General features: G+C 37.7%; 1 protein-coding gene across 5 annotated transcripts in view; it reads right to left on the bottom strand.

Moving 5' to 3' along the window:
• Positions 1–23,729, bottom strand: part of LOC119511085 (N-acetyltransferase ESCO1-like) — a 78,669-nt gene extending 54,940 nt beyond the window's left edge. For 2 of the 5 annotated variants that reach the window (XM_037805505.1, XM_037805509.1), the window contains exon 1: positions 22,709–23,729. The gene's annotated coding sequence lies outside the window, so the exon portion shown is untranslated. Of the gene's footprint in view, positions 1–9,670; positions 9,690–22,708 lie in introns of those variants that run through there. The other 3 variants (XM_037805507.1, XM_037805506.1, XM_037805508.1) reach the window with 3 other exon arrangements.
• Positions 23,730–25,452: the final 1,723 nt, after the last annotated feature.

Below are 25,452 nucleotides of genomic sequence, written 5' to 3'. Positions count from 1 at the left end.
ACGTCCTCAATATGATAAAGAGCATATATGAAAAACCCACAGGCAGCACAGGACTCAATTGTGAGAGGCTGAACGCCTTCCCCCCTAAGATCAGGAATGAGACAAGGATGCCCACTGTCACCACTATTATTCAACATTATGCTAGAAGGTCTAGCCAGAGCAATCCAGCAAGACAAAGAAACAAAAGGCATCCAATTGGAAAGGAAGAAGTAAAACTGCATTATTTGCAGATGATATCTTATTTTTGGAAAATCCCGAGAAATCAGTAACAAAGCTACTTGAGCTAATAAATTGAGCAAAGTGGCAGGATACATGATTTATGTGCATAAGTCAGTAACGTTCCTACATAATCGAAATGACCTAACTGAAGATATATGCAAGAAAAAAACTCATTCACAACAGTAACTAAAAGAAATCAAGGACCTAGAAATAAACTTAACCAAAGAAGTAAAAGACCTCTACACAGAACATTACAAAACTTTACTAAAAGAAATCAAAGAGAACTTAAATAGGTGGAAAGATATTCTGTGTTCATGGACAGGAAGGCTAAACATTGTTAAGTTGTTAGTTCTACCCAAACTGACCTACAGGTTCAATGCAATTCCAATCAAAATTTCAACAAGCTTCTTTGCAGACTTGGAAAAGCTAGTTATCAAATTTATTTTGAAGGGAAAGGGGCCTCGAATTGCTATAAATATTGTAAAAAAAGAACAAAATGGGAGGACTTAAACTTCATGATTTTAAAACCTACTATAAAGCCACAGTGGTCAAAACAGCATGGTACTAGCACAAAGATAGACATATTGATCAATGGAATCAAATCGATATTTTGGAAATAGACCCTCTCAGGATGTACAGTCAACATTTTTGATAAGGCCCTTGTGCCGGTTTGGATGTATTATGTCCCCCAAAACACCATGTTCTTTGATGCAATCTTGTGGGGCCAGACATATTAGTGTTGATTAGGTTGGAATCCTTTTATTGTTTCCATGGAGATGTGACTGAATCAACTGTGAGTGAAATGTTTGGATCATTTCCATGGAAATATGGACCCCGCCCATTCAGGGTGGCTCTTAATTCAATCACTGAAGTCCTATATAAGAAGCTCAGACAGAAGGAGCTTGCTGCTGCAGCCTAGAGAGGAATTTCCTGGGAGAAAGCCCTTTTGAAACCAGAACTCCAGAGTGGACGCCAGCCACATGCCTTCCCAGTTAACAGAAGTTTTCTGGACGCCATTAACCATCTTCCAGTGAAGGTATCTGATTGTTAATGCCTTACCTTGGACACTTTATAGCCTTAAGATTGTAACTGTGTAACCAAATAAACCCCCTTTATAAAATCCATTTCTGGTATTTTGCATAATGGCAGCATTAGCAAACTGGAACAGCCCCCAAATCCACTGAACTAGGACAGAACAGTCTCTTCAACAAATGGGTCTGGGAGAAATGGAAATCCAAAACCCTAAAAATGAAAGAGGACCCCTACCTCACACCCTATACAAAAACTAACTCAAAGTGGATCAAAGACCTCAGTATAAGAGACAGTACCATAAAACTACTAGAAGATAATGTAGGGAAACATCTTCAAGACCTATTAATAGGAGGTAGCTTCTTAGATCTTACACCCAAAGCACAAGCAACAAAAGAAAAATAGATAAATGGGAACTCCTCAATATCAAAAGCTTCTGCACCTCAAAGAACTATGTCAAAAAGGTGAAGCAGCAGCCAACTCAATGGGAGAAAATATTTGGAAACTGTGTATCTGATAAGAGACTGATATCCAGCATACAGAAAGAAATCCTACAACTCAACAACAATAATACAAATAGCCCAATTATAAAATGGGCAAAAGATATGAAATGACATTTTTCCAAAGAGGAAATACAAATGGCTAAAAAACACATGACAAAAATGTTCATCGTCACTGGCTATCTGGGAAATGCAAATCAAAACCACAATGAGATACAATCTCACACCAATAAGAACGGCTACCATTAAACAAACAGAAAACTACAAATGCTAGAGAGGATGTGGAGAAATTGGAACTCTATATACTGCTGGTGGGACTGCATAATGGTACAGCCACTGTGCAAGACAGTCTGGCAGCTTCTCAGAAAACTAGATATCAAGTAACCCTAAGATCCGACAATTTCATTTCTCAGTATATATATCCAAAAGTCTAAAAGCAGTGACACGAACAGACACTTGCACACCAATGTTCATAGAAGCATTGTTCACAATTGCCAAAAGGTGGAAACAACCCAATTGTCCTTCAACAGATAAGTGGATAAACAAAATGTGGTATACACATACAATTGAATAATATGCAGCAATAAGAAGGAACGAGGTCCTGAAACATACGACAACATCAATGAACCTCGAGGACATAATGCTAAGTGAAATGTCAGACACAAAAGGTGAGACACTGTATGTTACCACTAATGTGAACTCCATGAACAATGTAAAATTAGTGTCTTACAATACAGAATATACGGGACACAGAGACAGAAAAAGCTAGTGAAGGGGGAATGATAACCTAATATGTATAGACATGTTAATGAGGGTGAACTTAAAAGGTATGGGAATGGATAGGAGTAGTGATATTAGAATTAAAAGTATCAGTGTCCCAATAAAGATGAACATAATTGAATGGGATTGTTTATAGGCATGTATCCCACAAGTGCTTGCATGATCTACTTCTGAGGTATGACACTGGTACAAAGTTTAACAAAAGAATGGTATATGGGAAAAAATACATCTTGCATATTATAAACTATATTTAAAAGGAATACCTTACCAATACCACACTAATAATAGAGATAAATAACCAGGGGCTGATAAGAACTTTGGGGTAATTTGGGTTATGATAATTGTTTAAAATTGAGAGTGACTATGATGTACAACCAAGTTGTGCCGGTTTGAATGTATTGTGTCCCCCAAATGCCATTATCTTTGATGTAGTCTTGTGGGACAGACTTTTGGTGCTGATTAGATTTGCTTGGAATGTGCCCCACCCAGCTGTGGGTGGTGACTCTGGTGGGACAGTCCCATGGAGGCGTGGCCCTGCCCATTCAGGGTGGGCCTTGATCAGGGGAGCCATATAAACGTGCTGACTCAGAGAGACTGAACGCAGTGCAGCTGTGAGTGATGTTATTTGAAAAGGAGCAAGCTTGCTAGAGAGGAATGTCCTGGGAGAAGCCATTTTGAAACCAGAACTTTGGAGCAGACGCCAGCCATGTGCCTTCCCAGCTAACAGAGGTTTTCCGGACGCTATGTGCCATCCTCCAGTGAAGGTACCCGATTACTGATGTGTTACTTTGGATACTTTATGGCCTTAAGACTGTAACTGTATAGCCAAATAAACCCCCTTTTTATAAAAGCCAATCCATCTCTGGTGTTTTGCATTCCGCAGCATTAGCAAACTAGAACACAAGTGAAGATAACATGAGACACTGATTGTTTATCTGGGACAGAATATATGTTATGTGAAATTAGGAACCCCCTACTTAATAAGTCAAGCCCTCAATCTTGAGGATTGCTCTAGTGAAACTTATGGCTGTAAAGGGGAGGCTAACCCTACCTATAATTACACCTAGGAGTCACCTCCAGAGAATCTCTTTTGTGGCTAATATGTGGCCTTTCTCTCTCTATGCCCAACTCTGCAAATAAATTCATTACCTTTCCCATCTGGGCATGACTCCCAGGGGTGTGAATCTCCCTGGCAACGTAGGACATGACTCCCAGGAATGAGCCTGGCCCTGGCATTAAGGGATTGAAAATGCCTTTTTAACCAAAAGGGGGAAACGAAAGGTAACAAAATAAGGTTTCAGTGCCTAAGAGATTTCAAATTGAGTCAAGAGGCTATCCTGGAGGTTATTCTTATGCAAGCTCCTGTTACATATACCAAATGCCCACAGTATGCCAAGCCCAAACGAACAGTAGTCCGAAAATACTAAAGAATACCTCAGATCGGTCCCTATCTGAGACTCTATCAAAGTTTCACTCACTAAGTTTACTTTTCAGAAACTTACATCCCCCAGAGTGTTCCCATTTTAGTTTGCTAATACTGCCAGAATGCAAAACACCAGAAACAGACTGGCTTCTAAAAGGGGGTTTATTTGATTACACAGTTCCAGTCTTAAGACCATCAAGTGTTTATCAACAAACAGTACCTTCACTGGAAAAAGGCCACTGGCATCCAGAAAACCTCTGTTAGCTGGGAAGGCACGTGGCTGGCATCTGCTTGCTTCCAGGTTGCATTTCAAAATGGCGTTCTCCAAAATGTCTGCATCAGCTTCCAATGGCCGTCTTCAAAATCTCTGTCTCAGCTCGAGCTTCCTGTGAGCTCCTTCTGTCTGAGCTTATATAGTGCTCCAGTAAACTAAACAAGGCCCACACTGAACAGGTGGGGCCATGCCTCCATGAAAATTATCCAATCAGAGTTATCACATCTCCATGGACACTGAACCAACAGGTTTCCAACCCAATCTACACTAAAAAGTCTGCTCCCACAAGAATGCATTAAAGAATATGGCTTTTTCTGGGGGACATAATATATTCAAACTGGCATAGTTCATAAGCCAGGTTAAGTCCCAAAACCCAGAGGCAACAGCCTCTCCAAGAACATTAACCAGATGCATCCCCCTTCCCCATAATGTTGACACCCTTTTCAATGTGAACAAGTTAGGGTGGTCACTGCCCAGATCCCTGAAGACTGAGCCAGTGATCAAACAAGCAAGAGGGGTAGCAACTGACAAGACAGGATTTAACAAAGGATTACAAATACTGAATCTTTACATAAATACATATATATTTTTTAGTTTCTAGGGTACTAGACTAGCTAGAAGGAAATAACTGATATGGTAGAACTGTAAAATATAACATGCTTCAAAATTTGCTCTATAGCTACTTGTTAAATTATACTTTGAAAGTTATCACATTTCTGTATATATGTTATATTTCACAATAAAGAAATAACTGAAAGTGTGGAACCGTAACCTATAATATTCATTGAAATTTGCTACTTGTTAAATTGTACTTTCAAAGTTATCACTTTTCTGTATATATATTTCACAATAAAAAAATGTTTTAAAAAAACCTCAATATTAAAAAACAACCAAATTTAAAAATGGGCAAAACACTTGGACACTCCTAATAAAGGACCAAAAAAAAAGTATTTAACATCATTAGTCATCAGGAAAATGTAAATCAAAATGAAGATACCACTACAAATCCATCAAAATGGCTAAAATAAAAAAAAAAATTAACAATATCCAATAGTTTTGAGGATGTGGAACAATGTGGGACTCTCATAAAATCGCTGATGGGGTGAAATGGAACAAAGAATTTGGAAGTTTGGCAGTTTCTTACCAGTTAAACGTATACCCACCCTAAGACCCAAAAGTTCCCCTAAGTATGTACCCAAGAAAAATGAAAATATATGACCACCAAAAGACTGTACAAGAATGTTTATATTCATTTTACAAATAACAGCCAAAGTATGAATGAAATCCGTATCTATTCATCACATACATAAAAAAGAAAGTGTTTCTAGGGGTCAATAATAGGGGGAGATAAGGGGTATGCAATGTTTTGGGTTTTCTTTTTTAGTTTTATTTCTTTTTCTGGAGTAACAAAAATGTTTTAAAATTGATCATGGTGATGAATTCACAACTATGTGATGATACTGTGAGCCAAAGATTCTATACTTTGGATAAATTGTATGGTATGTGAATATATCTCAATAAAATTGCATTATAAAAAAAAATTGTGTTTTCATGCAATGCAATACTACTGGGGGGGTGACAAACATTTCGTTCCTGTAATAAAATAGAATAAATTCAAAGTACTAGGTTAGGTAAAGGAAGTCAAGCACAAAATCATACAGACTGTATCATTCCTCTTACATGGAAGTTCTAGAACAGGCAAAACTAATCTATGGTGATAAAACACACAATAGTGATTGCCTGGAATAGGGTTAGGGATTGACTTAAACAGGTTCCAAGAGAAGTTTTGAGGTGATGGAAATGTCCTTTATCTTGATTGGGATGGTGATTTCATGGATGTTTACCTATGCCAAAACTCAACAAACTGTACAGTCTTAATCTGTGCAGTATAGTAAATAAAAAATATACCACAAAATTTGTAAAAAAAAAAATTATAATGCTTGCAGGATTCCAGAGATCTTTTTCAAGAGTTATGAGTATGAAATTTGATATGGTACTATTTTATATTTTAACATGTTCAATTCAGAGGCATTAAGAGCAATGTTGTGCAAATATCACTTCTCTTCAGTTTAAAAGTTTTTTCATTACTCCAGAAGAATACCCCCATGCCCATTAAGAAATCACTCCCCATTCCTTCCCTCCTTCCATCCCCTGGCAGTCACTAATCAATCTCCTTTCTGTCTCTACTGATTGCCTGTTCTGGATAATTCACAGAAAAGGAATGACACAATATGTGGCCTCTTCTTTGTAGTTTCTTTCATTCAGCATAATGCTGGGTTCTTTTCTTAAACGTACTTTGAAATAATTTAAAACTTACAGGACAATTGAAAAAATAATATAAAACCCATACAGAGAACACCAACATCCCACCACCACCACCACGAGATCCACCAATTTTAACATTTTGTCATATTTGCTATATCATTCTAGCTATCTATCCATCTACAAATCCAACTCTCTAGGTATCTATCAATTTTCTAAATACTTGAAATAGGTTGTATACATCATAACACAATGTTTCTGCGGTTCATCCAAGTTGTAGCATGTATTAATACTTCCTTTTTATGGCTGGTGTTGGTTGTACAAAATTGTACACTGTACACTTTAAAATGGTTAATTGTATGCTATGTGAATTGCATCTCAACAAAAAAATTGATACAATATTGACTGCTTTTTACTTTTAGGTTACCATTAAATAACAAGTCTTTCTCCTCACATAACTGCAAAACCTAGCAAGTAGAAGCAATTTCACACTAAATAATTCAGTATTTTTTAAAAAATCACAAGAGGCGAGTAGATGTAATCTACCAAATTCCTAAAGTGAAGAGATAATAGCATCGTCTTTCACAGGCTCCAAACAGTACTTTAGTCATTGGACAAATGTTCATTATCTCTTTAATACAGCACTTATCAGCTATATAGGAAGTATCTTAACAAACAATAACTGCTGAATTACACAGAAGTGACAGCATCTTAGAGTTGGAGAGCACCTGTTATCTACTGGTATTAGAATTCTGGAATCTGCAAAAATGCATCCGCCCCAAAATCTATAAGGGGAACTGAAGCCCAGACATGGGCAGGCCTCTTTAGCTAAAACAGTGAGAGTAATTTAAAAAGCATTTTAGCCTTGGAAGCTTATCCAAAAGCTAAAAATGTAATATGACATGAAAAAAAAGGGGGAGGAGGGCAAGGGGAAGAATACAGGAGAGGAAAAAGGGAAGGGGAATGAGACAGTGACTGCTACTTTGATTGAGTTAAATCAATCTGAGACACAAGGACAGTGTCCTCTAAGGCAATTATGCAGAGCACAGTTTGAAAAAGAGTGATCTAGGGCTGACCTGTCTGATACAGTATTTATTAGCCACATGGAGCTACTGAGCACTTGAAATGTGACTAGTTCAAACTGTAAGCATGAAATATACATTGGATTTCTAAGACTTACTATCCAAAAATAAATAAATAAACTATCTCATTAATAATTTTATGTTCATTTCATGTTGAAGTACTTTTCTAACAGAATTAAATGAAATATATTATTAAAATGAATATTGCCAGTCCATTTCTACCTTTTTAAATGTGACTATTAGAAAATTTTAAATGACATATACAGCTCATATTTGTGACTTCATTATATTTTTACTGGACAGTGCTAGTGCTGATGTAGAGAATTAAAACCAGATCCAGTACTGAAAGGAAAATTAGTATTAGTTTAGGTCTATGTGTACTAGAAACGAAGAAAAGATCTCTAAATTTTCTATTTCAACCATCCCTTCACTTTCAGAAAGTGGAGGGATGCTAATTACATGAGGGCTCTGTGAAGTTGAAGTCAATCTATATAATCTTTCCTATTTTCTAACATCAGAAGATTAAGCATTTTTGAACAAGAAATTTAAGAGAAAAAAAACTAACACCATTACCATGGTAAGACAATGAAAACATCTGAAGCAAGAAAAAAGGATACAACATCCTTGGAAATTAGAGTAAAAGACTCAATATGAAATAGATTTTTTATAGGAAAGAATATGACCACTCAAGATAATTATTCCTTTCTCGTGTTTTTCTTTCTCTTCCAAATTTTCTAAAATAAATGCAGATGCCCACAGATCCATTCTTCACCCTTCACCCTCCTGACCTAAAACTGCAGGTACTCTGGCTTGTGGTTGGATTCAATCTGTCCAATGGAAGGCAGTGGCAGGAGATCAGAGGCTGAGAGGAGAGTGAGATGAGTATATTTATTCATCAGGTTCCTACCTTGCTTGGCACCAGATGTGGGATCCTATTTATTGTGAAAAGGTAAAAGTAAGAAAAAGTGATAAAATAATTTGGGTAGTAAGTGGGAACTCTAGACATAGGTGTGGGTACATCTGGGCAGACACAATGGATGGTGAGAACTCTTGAACTCCCAAATACCTTTGAATATTCCTTGCTTGCAGAGGAACCACAACCCAACCAGCCTTCTCCTGTGTTTCCTTTCAGTTACTGCACCTGAGGCAGATACCTCAAAAAGAAATACCAATTCTCACCAGGCATATGAGAGTTAGATCCCAATACAGCCCAGAACAATAAAAGACTAGTTCCAGAAAGAAACAGCCTCTACACATTTCGTTGTTAGGAGTCTAGAGAACAAGTCTAAGAGTGAGTTCTAAAGGAAGATAAAATATAAAGCTTGATCAGACCAAATGCAGTAGCAGGAATCACCCTCTTGCTGTAAAGGTCCAGAGAGCAAATATTTTATACTTGGTAAGCAACATACAATCTTTCCCATATTCTTCTGTTTCTTACAACACTTTTAAAATGTAAAAATCATTCTTAGCTCAAGCTACAACCAACTGCCCCCGCCAAAGAAACAAAACACAACTGGTAGGTTTTGACTCAAGGGACAAAACTTAACGACTCCTGCTCTAGAGCTTATGGGAGCTATATCAATATTCTGCTAAGCTGATTAACTGAAGCCTGAACTCAACAGTGGCCTACAGTCAATGAGGCTGAAATGCCCACAATTCTCTATTATACTGAAGAAGGAATACACAAAGTTAGAGAGATGAAGAAAAAAACAAAACGGTTAGGGAAAGAGGAATGTTGAACTGAGTCTGTTAAATTGCTCAGTTTTGCCCTAACTCATACTCCTGTGCACGTCTGCAAACCATTATAGTTTTGCTAACTGAAAACCAAGTCTGTGCCCTGATCATCTGCAGCTCCTCCTGCCACTAGGCAAAAAGGGAGAAAACAGAGTCACAGTACTGGCTGGGGTGACTGATTCCTGGTTGTTACTGCACGACGAGAGCAAAAAGTACTATGCCTGGAATCCAGGGAAATCACTGGGCACCTCTTAGAACATCTTTGTCTACTATCTTGGTCAATGGACAACAGGACAGGACCACCAAGCACTCAGATCCCAAAAAACAAATATTCCAAACAAGTTAAAAACCAAAAGAGAAACAATACCTCATCCTGCCCAGTGTCGGTATAACAACATGGAATGGGTAGACGAAGAAAGTGACAATTATTAATTTAGGCTTTTGACCACCTGCAAAAGAGAGGACTATAGTTAGCAGCTGTTTTATGTTAACTGTATCTTTTCATGCCTCATCCTCCTCCAATATGTATAATGGGGAACGATGGTAACTAATGTTTTAAATTACAGATGAAAAGTATGACTGAACTGACATCAACCCCCAATGATGTGATGTTTAAAACAAGAGAAAAAGGAATATATAACAAACAATACAACTAGAATAAATAAGAAGATAGATTTAACCCCAAATATATCATATAAGTGTATGTCCAAGGATATATCCTCTACATAAACCAAGGCTGTGAGACATATTTAGAACATAACACAAAAGATTTAAAGGAAAAAGATGGAAAGAAATAAACCATACAAACAGCAACCAAAAGAAAGCTGGTATAGCTACATTAGTATCAAACACAAGAACTTGAAAACAAAAAGCAAAATTAGAGATTAAGAGGATCATATCATAATGATCAAAGGTCCAATTCAATAGGAATATATAATAATTTTAAATTGCATGCATCTAACAACATAGTCTAGAAACATAATCCTCAAACCGACACATATAATCCCCAAACTGATGGAACTACAAAGAAAAATATACAAAACCAAAATCTTAACTGGGATATTTTGATATACCCTTCTCATTAAATGATAGAATAAGCAGACAAAAACAAAACAAAACACAACAACAACAAAATTAAGGGTCCAGAAGATGTGAATAAAACAATTAATTTTAAAGTTCACCTAATGGTCATACATGCAACATTACCCCACCAATTGCAAAACACACTCTTTTCAAGCATGCATGAAACATCTAAAAAAAACAGTCCCAAATCCAGGACCTTAAGCAAGTATCCACAAACATCCAACAAATGATGAAAAACATCATAGAGAATGTTCTCTGATCACAATGCAATTAATACACTTGAAATGAGTAATCTCAAAATACAAACAATAATGTTTGGAAATTAAGAAAATCACATAGAAATCACACTTAAAGAACCACAAAGTGAGAGGACTTGTTTCACCAGATATCAAGACTTCTAAAATCACAGTAATGTGTATTTGCTTGAGGTACAGAGAAACAGACCAAGAGAACAAACCAATGACCCAAAATAGAGAGGCCAGAATCGCATTCATGTATATATGGTCATTTGGTTTGTGAGCGAGAGTAGCAGCTGAGACAATAGAGAAATTTTAAAGAAATAGTGCCAGGACAACTTGTCATATGGGGGATAAAGTGAACCTGGATCCCTACTTTACACCAAATACTAAAGTCAATTCCAAATGGATTAATTACAGACATAAAATGTGAAAGGCAAAACATAACTATAAAAAGATGAATATCCATAGATATGTAAAGAATTCCTACAAATCAGTAAGTCAGACAACTGGAGAAAAAAATGGGCATGAAATCTGAACAAGCCATTCAAAGAAAGGAAAGAACGAAGGAAGGATAGATAAGATGGAAGGGAGGAAGTGAGGGTGGACGGAGGAAGAAGAAACAAATTTAAAAAGCCAATAAACATCCACCAGAATGGCTAAAATTCAAGAAGTCTGAGGATATCAAGTGCTGCTGAGAATGTGGGGTGGTGGTTACTCTCCTATGCTGCTGGTAGGAGTATAAATTATACAAACACTTTAGAGAACAGGCCAAGAGAGCAAACAGTTCACCATGAAATAGGTGGGTTAAGAATCCCAAAAGGAATCTTGAGGCTAGTGAGAGTGGGAGTAGGGAGGGGACTGGAACTGATATTTGAGTATAAAAACATCACTGTCCAGGCATAGGCTATTTGGGGTGAAAACTGCCCTAGCATCTAAGAAAATTAGGTAAAAGAAAAATGGGGCAATTAACACCAGGAGAAAAAAGAACAGGGAAATAAAAGCAGATATACCATTTTAGAAGAATACTTAGCTCCACAGTAAACAATATTTACATAGTTATAACAACACTTGTGACTGGTTTAAACAATAATTGAAACATAACACTGTAGAGGAGATATGGGGAAGAAAATAAGAAAGCTAAATTCTCACCTACTGAGGTAGAAAGTCAATAATGTTTAGAATGGATAAATCAAAAAATAGATATTATTGTAATACACCACAACAAATTGAAGTGGAAAAACCATGATCATCTTGATTGACATAGAAGAGGCATTTGAAAAAATCCAGCATCCTCTCTTAATAAAAACACTTCAAAAGAGAGGAATAGAAGGAAACTTCCTCAACATGATAAAGGGTATCCACAAAAAACCCACAGCTAACATCCTACTCAATGGTGAAAGACTACAAGCTTTCCCTCTAAGCTCTGCAACAAGACAAGGATGCCCACTGTCACCACTGTTATTCAACATTGTGCTTGAAGTTCTAGCTAGAGCAGTAAGACAAGAAAAAGAATTAAAAGGCATCAAAAATGGGAAGGAAAAAATACAATTTTCACTACTTGCAGATGATGTGATCCTATACCTAGAAAGTCCTGAAAAACCTACAACAAGGCTATTAGAGCTAATAAATGAGTTCAATAAAGTGGCAGGACACAAGAGTAACACGCAAAAATCAGTAGTCTCTTTACACTAGTAATGAGCAATCGGAGGAGGACATCAACAAAAAAAATTCCATTTACAACAGTAACCAAAGGTATCAAATATCTAGGAATAAATTTAACCAAGGATGAAAAGGCCCTATACACAGAAAACTACAAAACAGTGCAAAAAGAAATCAAAGACGACCTAAATAAATGGAAAGGCATTCCATGTTCATGGACTGGAACACTAAATTATCATTAAGATATCAATTCTACCCATACTGATTTACAGATTCAGCATAATCCCAAGCAAACTTCCAACAGCCTACTTTGCAGAAATGGAAAAGTCAATCACCAAATTTGTTTGGAAAGGCAAGGGGCACTGAATAGCCAAAAACATCTTGAGAAAAAAGAACAAAAAGTTGGAGGACTCACATTTCCTGACTAAAAAGAATATTACAAACCCACAGTGATCAGAACAGCATGGTCTGGCATATAGATATATTGACTGGCATATAGATATATTGATCAATGGAAATGAGAGTTCAGAAATAGAACCTCACATATATGGTTAACTGATTTTTGACAAGGCTGCCAAATACACTCAACTGGGACAGAACAGTCTCTTTAACAAATAATGCTGGAGAACTGGATATCCATATCCAAAAGAATGAAAGAGAACCCCTATCTCACACCTTATACAAAAACTAACTCAAAATAGGTTAGACCTAAATATGAGAGCTAGGACCACAGAACTCCTAGAAGAAAATATAAGGATGCATCTTCAAAATCTTGTAGTAGGCAATGGAGTCTTAGACTCTACATCCAAAGTACAAGCAACAAAAAAAGAAATAGATAAATGGGAACTCCTCAAAATTGAATACTTTTGTGCTTCAAAGAACTCTGTCAAAGAAGCAAAAAGGCAATTACATGGTACCCTGAACAGGGAGTGAGATCTGGTTTGTTTGTACAGGTTAGCATGAAGCCCCACTACATCCTAGAGTAATATGGGCAGAGAATAAAAACGTATTTGCAAAACCTCCTTAAGGGACTAGGGGAAAATGTGGAAATATTAAACTTCCCCACCTGGGGAATTACTGACATTCTCACAAGCATCGGGGATTACCAATTTAGAAGGCCAAGCCCTCGACCTTGGGGCTTGCCCTTATACAAGAAGCTTGTTACTGCTAAGGGAGGCTAAACCTACTTATAACTGTGCCTAAGAATCACCCCCCAGAGAACCTCTTTTGTTGCTCAGATGTGGCCTATCTCTTTACGCCAACTCTGCAGGAAAACTCACTGCCCTCCCCTCCCCCCTATTTGGGGCATGACTCCCAGAGGTATAAATCTCCCCGACAATGTGGGGACATAACTCCTAAGGATGAGCCTGGCACTGGCACTGTGGGATTGAGAAAGCCTTCTTGATCAAAAGGAATAAGAGAAATAAAAGAAAATAAAGTTTCAGTGGATGAGAGATTTCAAATGGAGCCAAGAGGTCACTTTGGAGGTTATTCTTATGCATTATACAGCTATTCCTTTGTAGTTTTTAGTGTACTGGAATAGCTGGGAGGAAATACCTGAAACTGCTGAACTGCCACCCAGTAGCCTTGATTCTTGACGATTGTGTAACTACTTAGCTTAGATGGTGTGACCCTGTGATTGTGTAAACCTTGTGGCTCACATTCCCTTTACCCAGTGTATGAACAGATGAGTAGAAAAATGGGGCCAAAATAATAGGGGGAAAAGGGAGAATGGCATATTTTGGGTGTTCTTTTTTACTTTAATTTATATTCTTATTTCAATTTTGTTTGGAGTAATGAAAATGTTCAAACATTGATTGTGGTGATGAATGAACAACTATATGTTGGTACTGTGAACCCATGATTGTACACTTTGGATGACTGTATGGTATTTGAATATATCTCAGTTTTAAAAAATGAAAGAAAAAAAGCAAAAAGGCAGCCTACGCAATGGCAGAAAATATTTGAAAATCTCGTATCTGATAAGGGTTTAACATCCAGAATAAATAAAGAAATCCTACAACTCAATAATAAGAAGACAACCCAATTAAAAAATAGGAAAAACTTGAATACACATTTTTTGAAAGAGGAAATACAAACGGTTAAAAAGCACATGAAAAAGATGCTCAACATCACTATCTATTAAGGAAATGTAAATCAAAACCACAATGGATATCAATTTCACACCTACTAGAATGGCCACCATTAAAAAACAACAGAAAACTACAAGTGTTGGAGAGGATGTAGAGAAACAGGAACATTTATTCACTGCTGGTGGGAATGTAGAACAGTGAAGTTGCTGTGTAAGATAGTTTGGTGCTTCTTCAGGAAGCTAAGTATAGAACTGCATATGATCCAGCAATCCCGTTACTAGGGATACTGAGAAGAACGGAAAGCAGGGACGCAAACAGATGTTTGCACACCGATATTCACAGAGGCATTAGTCACAATTGCCAAAACATGGAAACAACCAAAGTGTCCACCAGTTGATAAATGGATAAACAAAATGTGCTATATACATGAAAAAGAATAATATGCAGCTGTAAGAAGGAATCAAATCCTGATGCATGTGACAATATGGCTGAATCTTGAGGACATTATGTTGAGTGAAATAAGCCAGATACAAAAGGACAAGCATTGTATGGTCTCACAGATATAAACTAATTAGAATGAGTAAACTCTTGGAGTTAAAATGTAGAGTACAGGTTACCAGAAAATAGAATGAGGGTAGAGAATAGGGAGGTGATACTTAATTTGTAAGAATTTTTAATACGGTAAATATTTGGAAATGGATGGAAGTGATGGTAGACATTACTGTGAGTGTAATTAACAGTGCTGAATTGTGGGTGTGACTACAGTTGAAAAGTGAAGTTTAGAGTCATGTATGTCACTAGAATGAAAGCTAGAGGATAAAACATGGGACTGTAAAATATAGTGAATCCTGCTGTGGACAATAACTGTGGTTAATTGTACAAATATAAGAATGTTCTTACATGAACTAGAACAAACATACATCACAATTACAAGGTGTTAATAATAGGGTAGAAATGGGGAAAAATACAACTAATATAAACTATGGACTATAGTTAACAGTAATACTGTAATATTCTTTCATCAATTGTAACAAAGGTACTATACCAATGCTAAGTGTCAACAATAGGGGGGTATAAGGGGAATTGGATTTCTTTTGCATTGAAGCAATGAGCAATGGGAACAATGAAAATACTCTCAAATTGACTGTGTGATGAATGCATAATTCTGTGATCATACCAAGAGCCAATGATTGCACACTTTGTTGTACAAGTGTGAATAAAACTTTTTTTTTTTAATAATGGTTTTTGCATACCACCAAAAGCATGGAGCTAAATAATAAGGCAAATAGCTAGAGGAATGAAAGCGATTACTTCCAGAGAAAGGTACTGGTAAATTGGGAAACGTGCAAAGTGGAATGATGCTTGCACTAAAAAGTGCAATTTGATTTTTAGAACAATATACATATATTACTTTGAAAAATCCAAGAAAGTTCTCTACTCTTACTGCATTTCTATCAATTTATCCTGGCATTTAACATCTGTGTTTCTGGCATATAAAGATTTTAACTTTTTAAAATTTAATGAGTACACATACAATATATTTTAAAATCTCACCAAAATGGAAACAGTTCTGAAAAGAATTTACTCCAAATGACCCAAGAGGTTAAAGAAAATGAGAACAGAAAAAAGAATCTGGCAATGCAAGAGAATATAATTTAAGATACAGAAAATTTTAAATTCATAAGAGATTTTTACTGGGCTAATACACATCTCAAACTTTTAACATCCATATTTGAGATCCTGATCTTCCCTTATAAACTTAAAATTTCCAAAGGAGCATCTCCCATCTGATCCTTACTAACTGCTTAGTTCCTGACTCCTTTCTGAAACTTCACATCCAATGAATATGTCATCAACAGATCCGGTCTACCTTGAAAATACATTCAGAATCTGACCACCAAACATCTCTACCATTACCACCACCTGACCCAAGCCATCATTATTTCTCACCAGGATTTTTCCAACAGTTACCTAATTGGTAATATCCCTACCCACTTCAGTTTCCTCTCAACACAGCAGCCTAGGTGATCCTTTACGAATTTAGGTTATGTTATTTCTCTGCTCAGAACTCTCCTCCAGTAACTTCCTATATTAATCAGAGTAAAAGCAAAAACTTAATGTTAGCTACTTTCCAATTTTACTCCTGCTCACTCTGCTTCAGTCATACTGTGCGTCCCCACCCCCGCCCCTGCTCTTCTTTGAATGCATGAAATACATTCCCACATGAAGCTTAAAACTGTTACAGGCACAGGGAACAGTTCTAGTGTTCAAAGGACTGATAATTTTTTGTTCCAGCATGCAGCAAAAGATAAGTTACCCAAATTAACACAAAATTAAGTTTTGATACCAAGGGCAAGCACAAACACACACCCTTACTTAATCTCATATACAAACACAGATATGAAAAGCCTAAATTAAAACAAATTAGCGAAAACATTTTTAACAGTTCAAGAGTACAGCCAAATAAAAATGTAGCTTATGAGGGGTGACAATGGGATTGGGAAAGCCATAAGGACCACACTCCACTTTGTCTAGTTTATGGATGGATGAGTAGAAAAGTAGGGGAAGGAAACAAACAGACAGACAAAGGTACCCAGTGTTCTTTTTTACTTTAATTGCTCTTTTTCACTTTAATTATTATTCTTGTTATTTTTGTGTGTGTGCTAATGAAGGTGTCAGGGATTGATTTAGGTGATGAATGTACAACTATGTAATGGTACTGTGAACAATCGAATGTATGATTTGTTTTGTATGACTGCGTGGTATGTGAATATATCTCAATAAAATGAAGATAAAAAAAGTTTACGCTTTAGTCTATATATATATATGTATTCATGAATATGTATTTGTTGAGAATTATTATTAAATATAAAATTAGTTTCTACTCATAGAAAGAGTTGGGAACAGAATAAACCAGCATTCAAATGTTGTAGAGAAAATGTGGATAAATGTGGATGAAGTGACTCTTTTTTGAAATGTACAGATAAAATCAACTTTTGAAGTCAAAAAAAAAAAAAAAAAAAAGTACAGCCAAGTAGAATTGATAAAAGGAACACAGAGATGGCTAACTTGGGGGATTATATTAATATATGACATCACTATAATCTCCCTCCCCAAAATCACTTCTTAAACTGCCTTTTTCTCTACACACTTGTAGAACTATATTCCCCAATCTGCTCTTGATAGCTCAAACACCCAGAGAAGCTTCTAATCATCTCAAGGTGCAGTAATTCCATCAAAGATTAACAGCAGAATCCAGTTTAGCACCTATCAATCCCAAAATAATTTACTGAACGACTAAAGCCTCCTCAGTTCCATGAAGCTCAGTGCAAATCCATCTAACATCCTGGGAAGATTTCTCTTCTGAGACAACAGAATGACTTCTCAGTACTCAGGGCTTAAACATGGCACAAAGCCAAGACTACAAGTCCACCAACAGTATGAGACTTCTCACACTTAAGACCTTCAGTTTGCACAGAAACATAGCCTTAAAGGTCCTATAGGCAATCCACTCCCATCAACCAAATGCCAATTCCTCATACCAGTTATCAACAGATAACTTATCTTCCTCATGACTCTCCTCCCACTTCAGATCTCCTTTCTTAACTCTTTCCCTTGTACCCACACAAACCCTTTCCCAGTGAAAATAAGCTTCCTACCTTCAATCTCTTCAAATAATATAAATTTCTACTTCCTAGCCTTAACTTCAAATTGGCTCTCTCTAAACTATATCCTTTTCTTTATAGCTCTCCTGTAGCAGGCTAAATGGTGGCACCCAAAAAGACAGGTCCACATCCTAATCCCTGGAACCTGTGAATGTGATCTTATTTGAGAAAAGAATCTTTGCAGACATAATTAAGGATTTTAAGATTAGATCATTCTGGATTATCTGGGAGGGCCCGATATTCAATGACAAGTATCCTCATAGGAAACACAGAGGGAAAAAGACCCAGAAAGGAGAGCTGATATGAAGGCAGATGCAGAGATTGGAGTGAAGTGTTCACAAGCTCATTTTTTCAGTCTTATGCAAAATTCTTTCCATTTTTTTTGGTTAAAGGTTTATACCATTCTGCTTTTACTCCTCCTATTTTTCTTCACTTATGTAATCTGACTACCAGAAGCTCTTCAGTTTTCTTTTCCAAAGTTTTATCAACACCATGGGCTCAATATATCCTTAATATCCTTAACTCCAATAATCTACCAATTCTTATTCCTTTTCAGCTACACCTCTTTGCTAAATCCAAGAGCCAAGAAAGAAATATTAACTGAAAATCTGAATCCAATGGCTTGCAAAACTTTCTAGAAAAAGTTACCACAGCTGCAGGCTCTCTGCCTATGGGTTGGGGGAGTGCAGGAGCCTTAGGCAGTTCCTCATTAGTAATTAAGATTCTAAACTTCCTGACCCTTCTTTGTTCCCCATAGCTGACTAGCTCAAGGGTGAGTTCCTAACACAAGAGCACACAATGTAAAATCATTATAAAGCAAGGGTTTTTCAGTTTTACCATTATTCACAGTTTGGACTGGATAATCATTTGGGGATGCCTGTCCTATGCACTGTAAGATGTTGCGCAGCATCTCTGGCCTCTACCCACCAGATACTAGTAGCACCCCTCCCCTAGTCCTGATAATCAAATATACCTCCAGACATGGCCAATCACCCCCAGCTGAGTACTACTGCTATAATGGCAAATAACTAAAGAAGAATTATAGGACACCTGCTGCTAGAGGAATTAAAACAATGTAAGCCAGCTGCTGGAGCAGCAAATGGGTCCTGAACTACGTTAAGGTTTCTGCAAGTCCTGGTGTGTGATTCTTCAGCAAAGCCCAGTGCTCAGTGATTCTCGTTCGTTCTTTCACAAGATCTAGCTCAGCAAATGGTATCTTCTCTTCCTTATTTCTCTATGTATAATTCCAATGAGCTATAACTACCTAAGGTAACCCAAGTATTTTTCACATTTTAAAAAGCCTAATAAATACTTAGAAATTAAAAAGCACTTTGGAATATAAAGATTAAGCCAATTACTACTAACCAAAAACACAAAATGACACAACTGAAACAAAAGACTACTAGCAGGGAATGCAACAGAACATACGCCATACATGGACACACAAACATGCACGCACACACAATAAAAGGTACTAGCCCTAATCAATTTTTCCAAAATTTCAAAAAATCAATCCCACCATCACACAAATGGCTCCAAAAAATATATGTGAGTAGTATGCTTATCAATTCATTTCGTGTCAAATATCGCTGAAGATCTAAAACTTAAAAAGAGCAAAACAAAAAAGAAAACTCTAAGGCCCAAATCAGTAACATTTTAGTAAAAAGATACCACTTTATCTTTAACAGTATAAATATCACTGTTAAAAACTGTTTTCATAATTATCTTGACAGGAAAAAAAAATTTTTTTAATTCCTATCATTTCCTCAGTGGACTGATAATACTCAGGAAACACAACATAATTAGTTAAAACTCTAAAAAAGCTAGATATGGGCAATTTCTTTAATATAATTTTTTTTTAATTCTCGATCTCCACCAGCCTCTTATAGATGAGTATTTCTCAAGGTTTCTTCCTCTCCTTACAAAAGACATTCATCTATAGCCATATTTTCAATTACCACCCTCTAAAATTGAAATGTATCTGAGTTATAAGGAATAAAAATGTCAGAAAGACTATCTGTAAGAAAAAAAATTAAGTTAAATTATATTTTCCTTAAAAAGTTATATTTACCTTTCTCTTAACCATCACGAAATGTGACACAATAGAAACCTTTCCTAATACAAAATCCTTGGAACAGCTCACAGAGTATCATAAGTACTTATTAAGTATTAGCTATAATAATAATTAGTTATAATTGATATTCCTGATATAATATTTTAATAGAAAGCATAAAAAATAAAAATACATACTTGGTTACTCCTGGTTTCACTTAACTACTCCAAAAACTCATTTCCATACCATCAGTACCTTTTCAGTTTCAACAATTCTATTAACTATAAACCATTCAATTCTTTACATTAAAGCAGTATTTCTCATAAAGTGTGATATGGGGACCGACCCTGGGAATCCCAGAGATGCTTTCAGGGGGGTTGTGAGATCAAAATCATACATAAGTAAAAGATCTATTCAAAGTGCAAAAAAGACTAATGGATTTTAATGCAACAGAGTACAAGAAGCATATTGATAACATTTCAGATTCCACACTGCAACTAACCTTTAAGAAATTACCACTTGTTGAGCTTTGTTGAATCAAAAAAAATAAAATCACAATTATCTGAAAAGGTTATTAAAGTACTTCTCCCAACATATCTACGTGAAGCTATATTTTCTCTATGTATGTCAACCAAACAACATATAGCAATGGATTGAATGCAGACGCAGACAGGGAAATCTGTTTTCCATTAGGCCAAACATAAAAGAGATCTGCAAAAATGTAAAACAACTATCATTCTTCTAATTTTTTTTAAATAGTGTTTTTCATCAAAAAATGTTTATATTAACTTGTAGTTTATTATTTTTAATGAATTAATATAGATTGTTAGTTTTAATTTCTAATGCAAGATCAGTAAATCTGTAGGCCTATGTAATTTTTAAGACTATAAAGGGATCCAGAGACCAAATAGTTTGAGAACCACTATATTAAAGTAATAGTTAATAACTCATTTTCATTCACTTTCTGAATTTTTATTTCTGTGAATCTTATGTATGTACCTATAAATGTTTAAATTAAGTTGAACAGAGCAGAGGACCTAAATCTTGCTTACATCAAATGTACTGTAATGCAGTCAATCTTAAGATACAGTCCTCCAAAAAAGAAAAGACAGGATGGTTAGATTAACAGAATGTTATTTTTGCCAAAAGTAAATTACAGCATTATAATAAAGCTGTAATACAGAACTGAAGCAGAAATAGAGTCTAAGAAGTTTCACTGTCCCAAGAATAAATGATGTACAGAAAAATATGAAAGGCTGGGTTCTGGCTCAGAAGCGTTAACAAAGTCCTTAGGTGAATGATCTATGGCAACTGTTTTATTCGCGTGTCATTTCTCACTGCCATCCAAACTTCTAGTCACTTTCAGTAGGGAGTGTTCAAAGAACTTGGTGGTACATAAATCTGCTAGTAAAAGCCATAGGAAAAAAAACTCTAAAACTATTAAAAAAAATCTTAATTCCTTATTTTGAATTGTGACAAGCTGGTCACCATCACTCTTAAAAACAAATACAATCAGCTTTGTGTTATAATTAACATGCCAAAGAGGGCCAGCCAGCAAAGGAGGTTAATGGCATTCATCAATTAGTATCCTTTTTTAGTTCTTCCGTGAGGCATAAGTTATCAATTTATATGCCTAAACGAAACCTAGTATGGGGCAGATATTTTAAAAAATACTTGTTCACTATTAGATGAGCCGTGGAAGCATAGTTTCTTCAGCCATTAACATTAAGGTAGGCAGAAACTCACAAGCTAGACTAATTTTGTTCTCAGACAGGTGGTTCCGATCTAAAGGGCATATTCTGCTTTCTGCCTAAAACGAGAAAATGACTGTTTACAATCCTAGGCAGGTTTTCTCGTTTCTTCATGTGCTTTAGGCCCGAATATAAGTCTTCCAAATTAAGCACTTCTTAAACACTTTTCATCCTATTCTCGTGTCTAATTCCCTTGGTGTCTAGGTGATGACAATTTTAAAATTTTACAAATTAAAAATAATTCCACTATTGTTGGTGCACTGTATAAAGCTGAAACTGAGGACCTGATAAGATGAGACAGCTAAATATAACATAGTTCACTGCAACCTGAATGTTAAAACTGAAAAGCGTTTTTTCCAGTTTTAAAAAAATTTAATATTTGGGTGGGAAAAAAATCCACATCCTACTAGTCTACTAAGTAGCATTCTTTATGCAAAGGGTAATTATTTATCGAAATATCATATTTTAACAGTATTTACATACTGTGTGCTGCAATTACTTCCTGATGAAAGCCCATTTTAACTATCTAAAGGCTACCGAAAACATGGTTCATAGACAGTACTTCTCAAATCTCCCTTTTAACTCCTTCCTTGTCCCCTACCCCATATAAAGGATGCGCTCGATATTCAGCACACATTAGTTAAAGGCTTGGAAGGAAGGGAGAGGACAGTTCTCTAATTTTTGGCCTAGCTATCCCATTCTGTCCGAGCAAAATGAATTCCCAATGTAAAATAATCCTATGAATAGTGATTTTAAAAAAAAAAAAACCGAGGACCCAATTCCCTTCTGCTCTCATCTTTCTTTCGGCATACCCTTCGCAGTGGCCCTCAATGGACCCATTTCTACTCCAGAGCAGACCTACCTGTGAGCCCAGACCCTCATCTCCAATCCGAATCACTCCACGACCTTGGTCCCCGGCAGCCTCTCCCCTCCCAGGGTGAAGTCGGTAAGACCAGGATCCCCGCATTCAGCCCCGGAGACTGCAGAGGCCTCGGGGCTCAGGCTAGGTCGGCGGGTGGCGGCGGACGCAGGGGAGCGAGCCGCAGCTCGACAGCTGCTGACGAAGCTCGGGGAAAACGCCGAGAAAAAGACACCCGGGACGAGGCCGGCACGACCTGCGGAGGTACCGCCGACCCGACCCAGTAGCCGCCTTGGGGACCCCTTCCCTGACCCCGTCTTCGGTCGTCCTTCCTTAGTAACCCTGACCGTCTAGCAGGAAGCGGCAGGTGATGCGGCAGGTGGTGCGGCGACAGGGCAACAGAAATAAGCAGGGCTTAGTTGCCTACCTCAGGCAACGACGTCTTGGAACCTCCCACCTCCCTCCTCAGGGCGCGAGGAGCCGGCACCGGAGGAGAAGGAAGGGGCGTGCGAGGCAACACGACACAGAGGGTGGGACAGAAAAAAGAAGAACCCTCCGGCTCTCCACAGGGGCTGGCAAAAGGGAGGTGAGGACGCAGGCGGCGCGACAGCAGGCAGCAGGCCGGTCAGAAACGCCAGCGTACCTTCCTTAGTCGTGGCCGACCGTCCCACTGGAGCCGGCAGGTCGCCTCACATCCGGGTAACGGGAGACACTCCGCTGCTTCTGACGCGACCGCCGCCTCTCCTGCGGCGCATAAACACCAAACTTCCGGCGGCGACAGCGGCGGCGACGCCTCGCCGGTCAGATGGGAGTTACCTGGGACCGGCTTGGGTGCGCCTGCGCAGCGCTCCTCTTCAGCCCTAACCGGCTCAGCTGACGTGCCCAGAAAACGAAGATGGCCGCCACGCTCGCTGCGTGTCACGCAGTGCTTCATCCCGGCCGGGACTGCTGGGCGTCGGGAAAAGACGAGCCAGCGTCCATCCTCAGCGCAGGCGCGGTGGGAGGCCTCGCGTGCGCGCCTCCGCGGGTGGGCGCCCAGCGGGGAAGCGGTGGCGCCCCCTGGCGGCGGCCGGTTGTCCTTCCTGGGGTCTTTTGGAATAAAACAACTCGCGCTCCTGGCGGTGGGCGGAGGAAGTCGTAGCAGCTGGTTCCCCTGTGAGTTGGTTTCAGGTACTTCTCTCTGTCGCCTTAGTTCGGATGTCCTGTAATCTGTATGGGCCAATGAAGAGGGGAGTCAATTGACGCCCTCTCTCCTTCCCCAGCGCTGCCCTCCACCTCCTCCAAAAATACAGGGTTTCACCCTCTTCTTGCACAAGTTTCTCTTTGTGCATAGGAGCACAAGAACCGGCTAAGAAACTGTGGAGTGTTCCGCTAGATCTAGTCAAAACAGTACTTAAGATTCTTAGAAGCCAGACAGAATCCAGGGTTCTATCACTAGGACTCGTGATTCCCATACTGCTTTTGAACGTGCTCTCTATGCTGCTCTTTCATTATTTGCTCAACTGGGACGACGGATCAATCAATACTAGTCCTTTGGAGACCAGAAAAGAATGGCTAGTGGATAGTTTTCCCCTTCCTGCCCCCCTTCTTTGAAGCCAAGTACAACCAAAAGGTGCTCTAAGTTTGTAAAGCCTGTTGATTTTCTTTCTAATACATCTTCCACAAAACCTTAGTAAGCTGCTTGTTTAGTCTGGGGAGCTTCCATGGCTTAAAAAACCCAACAGAGAGATACTGGTGGTTGAGGCCATTTCTCCACATCATCATGACTGTGTTACCTGGCAAAGACCTGCCTCCACGGCCCCCAACCCAGTCCCGACCCTTGATATATTCTTTATTGACCTATTCCAAATGGCTCAAACTGGGGAAAACAAAACAAAACTTAGGAGTGGATTGGGGCCTGGTTAAAGCTGGTTATCTACCTCTGCCTTTTAGGTAGTCAGCCAAGTGGTGGGATTTCTTTTATTTGTATAAACCACGTTATTTTCGGTAACTCAAATTCTGGCATGTTACATACAAACCGTATTTACTAGTTTCCATTCCCACAAAACAGGCCTTTGCTTCTGAGTGATCTACTCTACTAGATTTGTTGTATTGACCACAGTCAGGACCATAGGAATATTTACAAATGTCAGACCATATGAAATCATATAACCATATATAATAAGTAAATCATTTTTGATATATAATTCGTGCTTCTAATTTGTTCTAGATTTTCTTTTCTAAAATTATATGTAGTCAGTTTCTTAAATGTGCAGTGAAAGTATAAAATAGTGCTTTTATGGGAAAAATAAACTTTCTTAACCCTTAATCATTTGAAGCATATTCTTCACTTCTGATTTCATTAATACCAGTTTGTAATCTGCTTAAATCTTAATTACTGTGTTATATCATGTTTGATGAAATTTATTTTGCCTTCTACCAATAGTTTTCTTTTATAACAGTCTGTCCATAAGCTTTGGAATTTTGTTCATATATTTTAGTTGCCCACTAAAATATAATCATAGTCAATGGAATAAATCTGTTGCCTGACTGATCTTTCAATCTCTGACAGGAAAGAGCAAAGAATTCAGGTTTTACAAGTAACGGTCAATGAGAAGCCTAGCACTGAACTGGTGGTGGAATATAGGTCACAATTGAAAGAAAAAAAAAATAAGTTTTAGTTTAAAAGTGGTCTGGGAGTAACGAAGGATAGAAGACATTTAACTAAGAAGAAGAAGTGCTTGGTAATCCAAATGAAATAATAGTCA

The sequence above is a fragment of the Choloepus didactylus genome, chromosome 16 (genome assembly GCF_015220235.1).
Source record: "Choloepus didactylus isolate mChoDid1 chromosome 16, mChoDid1.pri, whole genome shotgun sequence".
Classification (NCBI taxonomy): Eukaryota; Metazoa; Chordata; class Mammalia; order Pilosa; family Megalonychidae; genus Choloepus; species Choloepus didactylus.
This window is presented reverse-complemented; position numbering and strand designations above follow the sequence as displayed.